General features: G+C 47.1%; 1 protein-coding gene across 1 annotated transcript in view; it reads left to right on the plus strand.

The window, feature by feature from the left end:
• LOC142582365 (uncharacterized) overlaps positions 1–12,512 on the plus strand; it is a 104,685-nt gene that overhangs the window by 65,805 nt on the left and 26,368 nt on the right. The window lies entirely within an intron of this gene.

Consider the following 12,512-nt stretch of genomic DNA (forward strand, 5'->3'; position numbering starts at 1 on the left):
TCGGTTATGAGCATCATCGAGCGACATCCCTCCGGACAGCGGATGCAGTCCCCTGTCCATCGGGATCTCCTTCCCCCGGCGGGGCGGTCTGTTGCGTTTCGCCTGCGACACGTGGTTTTGCCGGCGCGACTGCGGCGGGGCGGCAGACATTTTGGCCCGATCGTCGTCGCCGCAACACTCATCGCCAGGTGTTTCCAGGCGCGACTGCGGCGATGCGACCGCCTAGGGATCATCCTCGCATTCCAGTCATTGTGCCCGAAACAGGCGATGCCAAAGCAGGGATTTCATTCCAGTCATTGGGCCCGAAACAGGCGATGCCAAAGCAGGGATCTCGTTCCAGTCATTGTGCCCGAAACAGGCGATGCCAAAGCAGGGACCATCCTCTCATTACAGTCATTGTGTCCGACCGGCAGCGCCACGACAGGGTGCTACGAGATCGTGCTCGACATGGTGCTACGGCATCGCTACGACAGTGTGCGTCACCATTAGCCCATTGTACATTCACGTGCTCGTCTTTTGAGGGGTTCGTTCTTGCCCTCAACTGCGAGAGTATAAAAACAGCTGCCCCCGGACGCCAAAGGGAGGGCTCCGATTTCTTCTGTTGAGTGAAGTGCTCTCCCGTCTCTCTACTACGGTCAAACCTGACCGCCAACTCTTTGCGATGTTAAAATAAACAAGTTGTTTCGTTGTTACCAGTCGACTCATGCTTTGCCGGGACCTTCGGATGCTTCCAGATGTACCCCAGGCCGCCAGGCCAACGCTACCCTTGGGGCTTGCGACCCAGGTACAACCACGGGCGTCAGCGCCGAGTTCCCAACAGATCGTACCAGCAGTCCAGATCCAAACACCCTCCTCACCAGGTGTCATAGCAAATTTTAGCCATACGCTGGAACTTGCTACGTGCCCTGTAGGAGCATTTTACTGTAAGAATTTTTCAAATTAGCTCAGTAATAGCAGCCATGAAAATATTTCAAGTGCCCGAAGCCATGATTTCAGGAGGCGAGCGTCACTGCCAACATAACACTCTCTCCACTTGCGCCGTCCAGCCTCCGCAAGCAAAATTCCTTCCCTGCGTTCTCCCATACCGGAGCCGGAGGATTGCGTGACGAATACATCATGAGCCCCACCTTCATTATTTTTTTTTGCAGCTTAAGCTGTTATAGGCTCATTCTAATAGCCGTTTCAGTTGGCGATGCTGTCTACCGCCGCTGGTGCCCATCGCAGCTATCGGCGAGAATGAGAGAAAAAAAAATTACCGCTCCCTCCAGGACCAAGCTGAGGCCCGCTGCGGGAGAGTTAGCTACTCTATCACTGAGGCACGCCAGCTCTTGCTAGCTCGGATGGGAAAAATGCCCTTTGCACGCGTCCTAGAGTGAGAGGAGAAACGCGATGTGAGATGGGGGGGGGGGTGCCACGTAGCGTCGATACGTGTACAGTTTGCATTGCAGCTGCATGCATAATACTACACAAGGTGGCACGCCTTACCGCAATTGCATAGATAGCGGTGCAAGGTAAATAGAGTGGTCACGAGGAAGAAAAAGAAGATTAAGGAGATGTATCAAAATCTTAGAATGAAAAACGTGTATGGCAGGTCGGGCTTAAATCATGAAGGCTGGGTAACTGTTTGTCACCGCCCCGTTTCAAAGCGGTGCCAATAAACCATCCTCATAATTATCGTCATTAGCATCACATCGTGTCAACTGTCAATATACAAAACGTCGCAGTTTCGCACAAAAGGCGAAGCATCGATTGCGATAGCAAAATAGTACACCGCTATAAGAGGTAAGGATAGTAGTTTTAGGGACAGTAATGTTTTGTAAACAATCGCTTACTAACTAAACTATCAAGCATTTGTCAGCACGCACAGGAAAACATGAACACATCACACTCGATAACCTCAGACACTCGCTGTCAAAAGAATGGCGTCAGGAAGCGTGGCAGCACCACCAAGCGAAGTTACTGCCGTGTTGTCTATCGCTTCAACGCTAACTGAACGGCGAGAGCACGACACATGCAGCGCTACGAACCGTTGGCACACCTAGGCTGTGCCCCCAAAGCAGATTGCTTTCAAATAAAGCCCGCGCTGCCACGCACGCACGCGCCGGACGCACTTGCTACCGAAGTAAAACGCCACCCCTCCCTGTCCTCCCGCGGTGTCATGCACGCGACGGTAGACGGCGCTCTTCCTCGCAGCTTTCCTTCCTTACGCGCGTGAGATGGAGTCGCAATCATCGGCTTACCCTCGCAGGCTTTCACTCCCACATACAGCATACAGCATGCGGCGACGGTATTATCGCCCTTAGACTTTATACGGAACGTAACGGCGACGACGACGGCAACAATGAGCTTGGAGTGCCCATATAATTGCTACCGCAATAACATGCTGGAATGAATCACGTGTATAGCATACGTGAATAAATCAAGCAGGCTAGGTGACTCTTTGTCCCCACGCCATTTCAACGGGGTCGCCAATAAATTATCATCATCGACATCCTCATTAGCATGAGATCGTGCGACTTGTTCCAACTTGACATGCTTACGAAGTAGCCTTGATACCTGCAAATTTTTCATTGCAGTAGCGTTGTATTCCACCAAATTTTCCCACATGTATGAGTTGCATGTAGCGGTAGTAGTTGCATGTAGCAATTGCATGTTGCATGTTGCTGGATCTGGTCAACTTAAGCAGGCTAGGTGACTATTTGTCACCGCCTCGCTTAGAAGGGGATGCGGATAAATGATTATCATCTTCATCAACAGAATCGTATTCTACCATTGTTCAAGGGATGAGATATGTGCGCCGCGTAGTCTGAATACCTTTGTTTATTCTTCGGTACACGTTATGGCGCCTTCTCACAAAACAAGAACCTTCTACTGCGTCTTGCCGAAAATGGCGCTCCAATGGAGGCACTCCTGAGGCTTACGTTGCGACTTTGCTGCATGTACCAAGCCGTCCTGTGACATTTTTCCTCTTCCTAGCGTTTTTGCTGAGCGGTGTACTACTGGTGACGGTCTCGCGTGCAAACGGTTGTGTTTGTCTGGTTTCACGGAGCGAACGATTTTGCGCGCTCTGCACAAGAACACCTCATTAGCGGTAGGAGTCAGTGTCACAATCACGAGCACTAAGGCAGACGCGAGAGGATGAAAGAGCAGGATCACGGCGCTGGAACGCAGTAGAAAACGATATAATTTCGCTCTATACGTGTGCGACTGCACGACGTGGCAATAAGATGACGAAACGGAAGTACATCTCTCTTGCTATGGTACGAGGTAAAAGAAAAACACTTCAGACATTCGGTTGGTATTTTTTTATTATTTCTTTGAACTTTAGCTCGTCTGTTGAAGCAGCAGATTAAACAAATAACTGATGTTACCTTGAACACTTCTTGAACTCGCGTGCGGCTGTGAGTGAAGTCACAGCACTACCGTCCACGTAGGCGCACTTTTGCGATTGATGCCGACTCTCCAGCTTGGAGTGCGGCACCCGCGAGAAGGAGGGCAAACGGCGTTCGGTGTGAAATTTAAGCTCTTTCCTCCGCTCGTATAGATGTAATACCAAGGAGACACGATTGTTAGCGCGCATTGTATGCACAATGCTTGTCAGCTCAAAATAGTCAGCCGTGGTGACGGCCCTTCTAAGCAGTTTCACGCAGCGAAAAGCGGGAAAAGACAACAAATCTTTTGCTCATAACACACTACTTGCTGCCTTTACTTCGGAAAAACAAGTGACACTCCTCCGACACGCTTCTTCACGTACAAGATTTTATTGTATTTATTTTTCAATCAGCCAGTTTGCCGCTCTGGGATAACATAAAGGCTACCGTGCAGCCATAGTCGCCGCTGTGCCATGTTCATCGAAAGGTTTTTGGAAGTTTCAATAAACGTCCGCAAAAGAAAGTCAATGAAAATTACCTCGCAAATCTGCCACGCACCAATGACTACGCTGGCTTCACGCAATTAGTGTCGCGCTTGCAATAATTAATTTTCTGTCGCCGGCAGGCAACTCAATTTTCTCCTTCCCAACGCCAAGCAGGAAGGCATGTAAGAACGTTTATCGAATATAAAGCGACTGATATCACCAGCAGCAACGCCACGACCTACATCCCGAGGATATTTATTTTCAGTAGTACCGCTCACACAGCGACGTCCCACTTCGTGTGGAACACATGCCTTTAGAAAATACGGGTGTTGGTGGCAAGATTGAGCGGTGGGAGAATTGACAAATGCGACCACAAAGTAGCTGACTAATTGGACAATTCATGGAGTGTCACCTAAAGAGTATCTGAGAGAAAAGAATCGTACACCGCTAAAGTCGTGTTTCTTTTCCTTCTTTTGCGTTTACAACGTATTCTTGCAGCGCAGTGGGGCTGGCACCGCTGAACATTTGTTCATCAATTTTTAGAGAACGTAATGTTGTGAGAAGAGCCTAATACTTTTGCTGAAATCAAGGAAGCGAAATAGCCCAAGCTTCTAACAGTTGTTCCAAAATCATTGCTAAGTTCTTTGTCGCTATGAGCCAGTATGTTCTCGTTGCCAACCGGAATCAGAAAACTGTTTAATGCCACCATCACTAAGCTGAGAGAGAAAAAAACGTGCCACATCTCCCATGCTGCAAAATATACAATCGATTCATCAAGTGCTGGTTTTTCATCTTAAGCTGTGCTAGTCATTTGCCAACATTTTTTCATTATTTTACATCAATAATCTCAATGATAGACTTTCTAAACGTATCATTTTTTCATCATCTAAACGTACTTATGTGTTCTCTCAAACCCTGTTCGTGCTCTTGCCCGCATCACCACATTAAGCTTTTCATTCACTATGTGCAAAATTTTGATCGCAGCATCATAACTAGTTTGTCAGCTTTAATTTTTGTGAGCTTTAAGTGCTTTAGCTTCAACATTAGTCAAAATTTCTTTTTACTGTCGTCCGAGATACAATAATGTACCTACAGTATCTGTTAGTATGTCTAGAAAGCATCTGATGCAACTGCAGTCTTTGCTTGCTGCATATCATTTCGATTTCTTTGTTTTTACTCATACGAATGTACGAGGGCAAATCAGAAAGTATTTTCCCCTGTTTTTATTAGCCAAAATAAGGTCGATACAGTTAATTACAAATGTAAGTACTATTGTACGTACCTTACACTATTTTTCCACATACTAACGACACCAGTTGAGGCTATTTGTCCCATCGAAGCACTAAATTTAGGTGCCCCTGTCGTCAGTCAGCGATGCACGCAGCCTCCCCGAACGCTCATTGTCATGCAAGTCTTCACGGCCTTTTGCGGACTCACGACACCATCATCTCACACTTCTCAAAGCGAGACACCTTTCCCCATACGTGGGCTGCATTTCCCTGCGGATTTCGATGGGTGTTCGTTCCTTGCTCCACAGAAAACGAATCACACTTCGTCGCTCGTACGCCGTGTATACGTGTCAAGCACAACCGCCATCTCCAACTGACAGCAGCACCGTGTCGCGGAGCTACCGGCAGATAAGGCCGGGCCGGTCCAAGATAGGTCCACCGCTGGATATGGATATGTTGTTTTCCCATTTATAGCCGTAACTTGGCTAAAGAAATGGGGGCAAGAACTTTCTGATTCACCCTCGTATATGCAAGTTTTCTTATCGCATTATTTCTAGTTGCGTCGGCTTGCTAGCACTGCTTGATGTGGTGTCCCTGCATTATATTTGTGTGTTTGATGTGCATCGGTGCTATCTGTGGAGCAGCCACACAACCCGCCATGGTATCGCAATAGCTATGACGTTAGGCTGCAGATCAATAGGTCACGGGTTCGATTCCGGTCAGGCTGCTGCGTTCCGACGGATTCGGAATGAAGTAGACGCTCATCCACCGTGCACTGGGTGCAGGTTAAGGACCCATGATGATCAAAACACTTACAGACCTCACCCTCTAATGCATGCCTTATAATCAGATCGTTGCTATGGCAACTAACGCTCCAGCTTCTTTCTTTTTTTTTTTCAGCCACTCCATCTGGCTTCTTAGCAGAACAGCTGCTAAGATAAAGAAAGGCACTGCTTGTAAACAAAAACGTTTAAGCTAAGCGAAAGAAGTGATTCCGAGGAGCTATGGTCATAATAGTTAAGAAAGCGCGGCCATCAGGGCGACGTCATCATCCTCGTTATTATTAGCTTATTTTAAGTCCACTGCAGGACGAACACCTCTCCCTGCGATCTCCAATTACCCCTGTCCTGCACGAACCAATTCCAGCTCGCGCCTGCGAATTTCTTAATTTCATCACCCCATCTGGTCTTCTGCCGTCCTCGACTGCGTTTCCCTTCTTTTGGCACCTATCCTGTAACCCTAATGAGCCACCGGATATCTAACCTGCGCATTACATGACCTGCAAATCTCTATTCTTTCTCATAATGTCAATTAGAATATCGGCTATTCGTCTTTGCTCTCTGATGTGCATCGCGCTCTTCCTGTCTCTTAACGTTACGCCTAACATTCTTTGTACCATCGCTCTTTGCGCGGTCTTTAACTTCTTTTCGATCTTCTTTGTAAGTCTCCAAGTTTCTGCCCCATATGTCAGCACTGGTAGAATGGATTGATTGTACACCTTTCTTTTTAATGATAATGGTAAGCTTCAAGCCAGGATCTGACAATGTCTGCCGAATGCGCTCCAACACATTTTTAGTCTTCTGTAAATTTCCTTCTCATGAGCAGGATCCTCTGTGATTAATTGACCTATGTAAGCGTACTCCTTCACAGACTCTAGAGGCTGACTGGCGATCCTGAACTCCTCTTCCCTAACCCCGCTATTTATATTTATCTTTGTCTTCTGCATAATAACCTTCCACCACACTCCTATACACTCTCTGTTAAGGCCCTCAGTAATTTGTTGTAATTCATCCCCAGTGTTGCTGCACAGGACAATGTCATCTGCAAATCGAAGGTTGGAGATATTCGCCGTTGATCGTTATTCCTAAGCCATCCAAGTTTAATAGATTGACTACTTCTTCCAAGCACGCAGTGAATATCATGAGACAAATTGTGTTTCCTTGTGTTACCCCTTTCTTTATATGTATTGCCGTACTTTTCTTGTGGAGAAAAGAGGTAGCTGTGGAATATATGCAGATAGTTTCCAAGATATTTGTATAAGTGTCCTGTACTCTTTGATTTCGTAAAGCCTTTATGACTGCTGCTATCTCTACTGAATCAAATGCCTTTTCGTAATCTATAAAAGCCATATAGAGAAGCTGATTGTACTCTGCGGATCTCTCGATTACCCGATTGATGACATGGATGTGATCCATTGTAGGGTATCCCTTCCTGAAACCTGCCTGTTCCCTTGGTTGACTAAAGCCCAATGTTGCCCTTATTCTATTGAACACCTTGGTGAATATTTTATATATTACTGGAAGTAAGCTAATGGGTCTACAATTTTCAATTCTTTAACGTCTCCCTTTTTCTGGATTAGTAAAATGTTCGGTTCTTCCAGTTCTCTGGGACTCCTGAAGTCGGAGACAGTTCCTGTAAAGGGCCGATAGCTTTTCAAGCATGACGTGTTCTCCATCCTTGAATAAATCGCCTGGTAGTCCATCTTCTCCTGCCGGTTTTCTCCGTATCATGTCTTGCAGGGCCCTTCTAACTTCACCGTTAGTTATACAAGGAGCCTCTGTAACCTGTTCATCATTATTTCAAATGGAGGTATCATGGCTCGTTTGGTACTGTACAAGTCTGTATAGAATTATTCCGCCGCTTTTACTATATATTCGAGATATCTCATGATATTACCTTGCTTATCTTTCAGTGCAACCATCTTAGTTTGTTCGATGCCAACTTTCCTTCTCACTGATTTCAGGTTGCGTCTGTCTTTTACTGTTTCCTCAGTCTTTCTCACGTTATAATTTCCAATATCCGTTATTGTATCCTGATTAGTTTTGACGGTTCCGCGAATTCAATGTGATCTCTTGAGTTGGTTACTTTAATTCTTTGTCATTTCTTTATTAGGTCTTTCGTTACTTGGGAAAGCTTACATACTGGTTGCCTTGGTGCCTTACCGCCCACTTCAACTGCTGCTTCTAAGCCAGCCTAGTTACGGTTTCATTCATTGCCTCTATGTCATCTTCATTTCTCTCTTCTAAGGCTGCATATCTGTTCGCAAGTGCCAACCTGGATTGATATGCTTTTACCCTTACTGCGTCTAGGTTGGCCTGATTCTTCTAGAGCAATTTTACTATTTCTCCCTGCAAATTGAGGTGAATCCTAACCTGCACTAACCTATGCTCACTGCACTTTGCCGTACCTAACACTTCTACATCTTGCAGAAAGCTGGGATCGGCCAAGTATGAAATCAATTTCGTTTCTTGTTTCACCATTAGGGCTTTTCCAGGTCAACTTTTTGTTTCAATGCTTCCTGAAGAAAGTGTTCATTATTCGCAGCTTATTCCTTTTCTCGAACTCTGCCAACATCTTCCCTCGAGTGTTCCTAGAATCCACGCCGTAATTGCCAATTGCTTGTTCACCTGCCTGCGTTTTTCTCACTTTTGTATTGAAGTGGTCCATGACTACATTATGGTGAGCTTGCACTTTTGGCATCGCTAATTTGACATCTTCATAAATCTGTTCTATTTCTTCATCATCGTGACTGGAGGTTGGAGCGTAGGGTTGCACTACCTTTATTCTATACCTCCTATTCAGCTTTATTACGACTACTGCTACCCTCTCATTAATGCTGTAGAATTTGTCAATGTTGCCCGCTATGTCATTGTGGATTAGGAATCCTACTCCGAACTGCTTCATATCTGGTAGTCCTCTTTACCAGAGGATGTGACCATTTGTCAACACTGTATAAGCCTACCCAGTTCTTATAACCTAAGGCCAATGATATCCCAAACAATTCCTGATAGTTGTTCAAAGAGTCCTGCTAGACTAGCTTCACTCGAGAGGGTTCGGGTGTTAAACGTAGCAAGGGTCAGTTTCCATTGGCGGGCTGTCCGGGTTGTTAATGGCCCAATAACGTGACGATAAAATTCTTGCGCTCCTAACGGTCTGCGGGTGTGCCATAATATAGTGGTCATAAGAAGGCTTGAAGTCTTTCCGTCAACCAGTCACCGCAGATTCTTTTTCTTCTGCATTTCTAGATTCACAATTCTGCATACAAAGAAGACACGTCACTTAGCTCTCTCGGTCATTACTAATCTGGTAAACTGAAGCCTCTTCAGTTTAACATGACGCAACGCCAGAGAAAAAGAAACAAAGAAATACAGAAAAGCCGCATGCCGAACTGCTTTAAAGAGAAGCGAAGGCTGGATATGCCCGCGGAGATGCCCTCTTTTTCAACACTTCGTCGGCTTCGCAGGTGATAGGTCTGTATATTTGAGGCTCGTACGCGACGCGAGGGACGGCACCACACTCGGCGACGCGGTCGCACATGCTCGCTCGAGACTGCAGTGAACAAAACAAAGCAATAAGAAGCAGCAGCAGCAGTGCGACAATGACGGCATCGAGCTCGAGCTCGCACATCCGGGCAGGCCAGGTGGGCCGAGCGCGTCATGACGACGCCCGGCGAATCCCGCGCCGGACCCCGAGGACAGGGGCGGGGTCCGGCGCTTCGTCGAGCCGCCTTGCGGAACGCTGGGCGAGGAAAAAGAAAGGGGGGGGGGGGAGCGCGGCTCCTTGTTCTCTACTCCGCGGCCGCGCCTCCCAGGCTGACGCGGAACAACGCTTCGAGCACACGCGCCGACAACGATGCCATCGAACAACGCTATCAAGACAGGTTCTCACCGACAACCCGGCACAGGCCTTGTTCAACCGACGCCTGAAACCCCCGCAGCCCCAACGCACCGCTGCACCTTCCCTCCTCCTGTTGTTTCTCGTCTCCTTCTTAGCATTCTATCAGGGATGCCAGATCAATTCAGGCCGAGGAGCGATAGCCTTGTAAAGGTGCGCTCTGACAAGCAGCTCTAGATGTAAAAATTGCACGGGGGCAAATGGGGAAGGAGAAGACCGAAAGATGGACCAATCGAAAAATTTTTCCGAAAAACCATGTATAGCCATTCAAACTTGTTCTAGCTAGAAATATATCTTTTTCCTGAAGATGCGAGAATGCCGCCTCTGTTTTTAAATCATGCAACTACGAAAAAGAAACACATCGTACAGCACATTTGACGAAGTGGTCTGTTGGTGCTTATAAAGAGCTGCAGAAAGGACGAGGCGTTTGGGTGAGGAGAAAAATAATAATCAAATGTGTCAACGCACTGACAGGGATATGTTGAGGAGAGAACAAAAGAACAACAGCAATAGTCCTTGTAGTTAGCTGCTCACCTGACAACAGCTGCAGATAAAACTCCAGCAGATAAACGGAATTCGGCTGTTTATGCAAGATACAATTCCTGAGCTTTCTCCGACGAGTCACAGCGCTGCACGGTAGAATAAGTTCTCCTTATCCGTGAAACAGTCCGCGAGAATTTAATGACTTCTGTGACCGCGAGGAATATTAGTGGAAGACTCGACCTCAGATTTGCACCTTGTTCAAAACAGAGCAGTATTCTATACATTTAGAGTCACGCTTGTGAAAGGTTATATCACTGTCTCTTTCTTTAATTGTGTAGTCGGCCTGGTTGCTTAGTGGTACGGCGTAATTGTGTCATACCTTTAGATGCAGTTGCCTGGAGATGCCTTGCAATCCTTCATGTGTTCTGACAGTCTCTTAAATGACACTTGCACTAGTTAAGAATGTCTTTTTGCTAAAGTTGATATGTTTTCGCGTTGAAAATTTCCTTAGGAGATCTTATCACGATAGTAAGAAATATTTAGTGGATTAAGAGTTTTGAATTTCGTTTCAACCATGTCATTTTGTTGTTTTTTGTTTGCAAGAAATGAAAACGGTAGCATGCTTCCCGCTTCATCATTTATTCCGCGGGCCCAAAACTGCCAAAGTATGCAAATATGATTCGTCCATGCGCGATGCAACTTCATACGCTGTAATATCTTGTAATTCACAAGCACCCAAAACACTGAGAGACAGCGCCTCTTCATCGAACGAGCTGTGGATGAATTTTATACAATTTTTTGCATCTTAATATTACCCTATTGACACATGTACTTCTTTATCTTTATCGGGCGACCACTTCTCACCACCTAACAAATGTTATCGCAAAGCGCAGGATGCGCCTGCATGTAAAAGAAGTTTCTGGAATGTTATCGATGGTTCCATCCGCTGTCTTTCCCGCAACTTGTGTAATCTGATTGCATGCTTGCGCGACGCGAATAGTGTAGAACTTTGTGGAAGACACGCGGGTGTCAGCGGTTACTCTGGAATATTCGACGACTGCTCTATAAAAGCCGACGCGCTTGACCGGCTGATCAGATTTTTGACATTCACGTTAGGCGGCTTGCTACAGTACTAGAGGCTATCAAATAATCAGGGCTCACTCTGAAGCCAGAAAAGTGCCACTTCGCTTACGATGAGCTTCTGTTCCTAGGCCACGTCATCAGCAACTCCGGAGTACGGCCCGACTCGCCGAAAACAGCTGCCATCGCAAAGTTCCCGCAGCCCATCGACAAGAAGGCAGTGCGTAGATTTCTTGGCATGTGTGCCCACTACAGGCGTTTTGTCAAGTACTTTTCACGCATCGCCGAGCCGCTAACACATCTAACCAAATCTGATGTCGAGTTCAAGTGGCAAATGCCGCAGGCCGACGCATTTCAAAAACTAAAACGACGCCTGCAGTCACCGCCGGTACTGGCACATTTCGACGAAGACGCCGATACCGAAATCCCACACTGACGCCAGTAGCCTTGGCCTCGGTGCCGTCCTAGTCCAGAAGAAAGACGGACATGAACGGGTGATATCTTATGCTAGCCGGTCGCTGTCGAAAGCGGACGGCAATTATTCTACAACTGAAAAGGAATGCCTCGCCATCATTTGGACTACAGCAAAATTCCGCCCTTACCTATACGGCAGGCCATTAAAAGTCGTCAGTGACCATCACGCGTTGTGTTGGCTAGCTAACTTAAACGACCCTTCCGGACGGCTAGCGAGGTGGAGCCTCAGACGGCAAGAATATGACGTCACGGTAACCTACAAGCCCGGACGAAAACACTCAGACGCCGACTGCCTATCACGCGCCCCCATCGATCCCCCCACCGGAAGACGACGAGGATGACGACGCCTTCCTCGGAATAATAAGAGCAGAAGACTTCACTAAACAGCAACGAGCAGACCCGGAGCTAAAAGGCCTCGTCTAGTATTTGGAAAGGAACACCGACGTAGTGCCTCGGGCATTTAAGCGCGGATTGTCTTCGTTCACATTACAAAACAACCTGCTCTCACCAGTCCGCGCCAGCTACCTTCTTGTTCCGTCAGCGTTGCGTCCAGAAGTACTGTACGCCCTACATGACGATCCAACCGCTGGGCACCTCGGATTCTCCCAAACGCTGTCGAGGATACAGGAAAGGTATTAGTGGCCGCGCCTGACCGCCGACGTCGCCCGTTATGTCAAGACATGCCGAGACTGTCAGCGACGCAAGACACCGCCGAC

This window comes from Dermacentor variabilis, chromosome 5 (genome assembly GCF_050947875.1).
Source record: "Dermacentor variabilis isolate Ectoservices chromosome 5, ASM5094787v1, whole genome shotgun sequence".
Lineage (NCBI taxonomy): Eukaryota > Metazoa > Arthropoda > Arachnida > Ixodida > Ixodidae > Dermacentor > Dermacentor variabilis.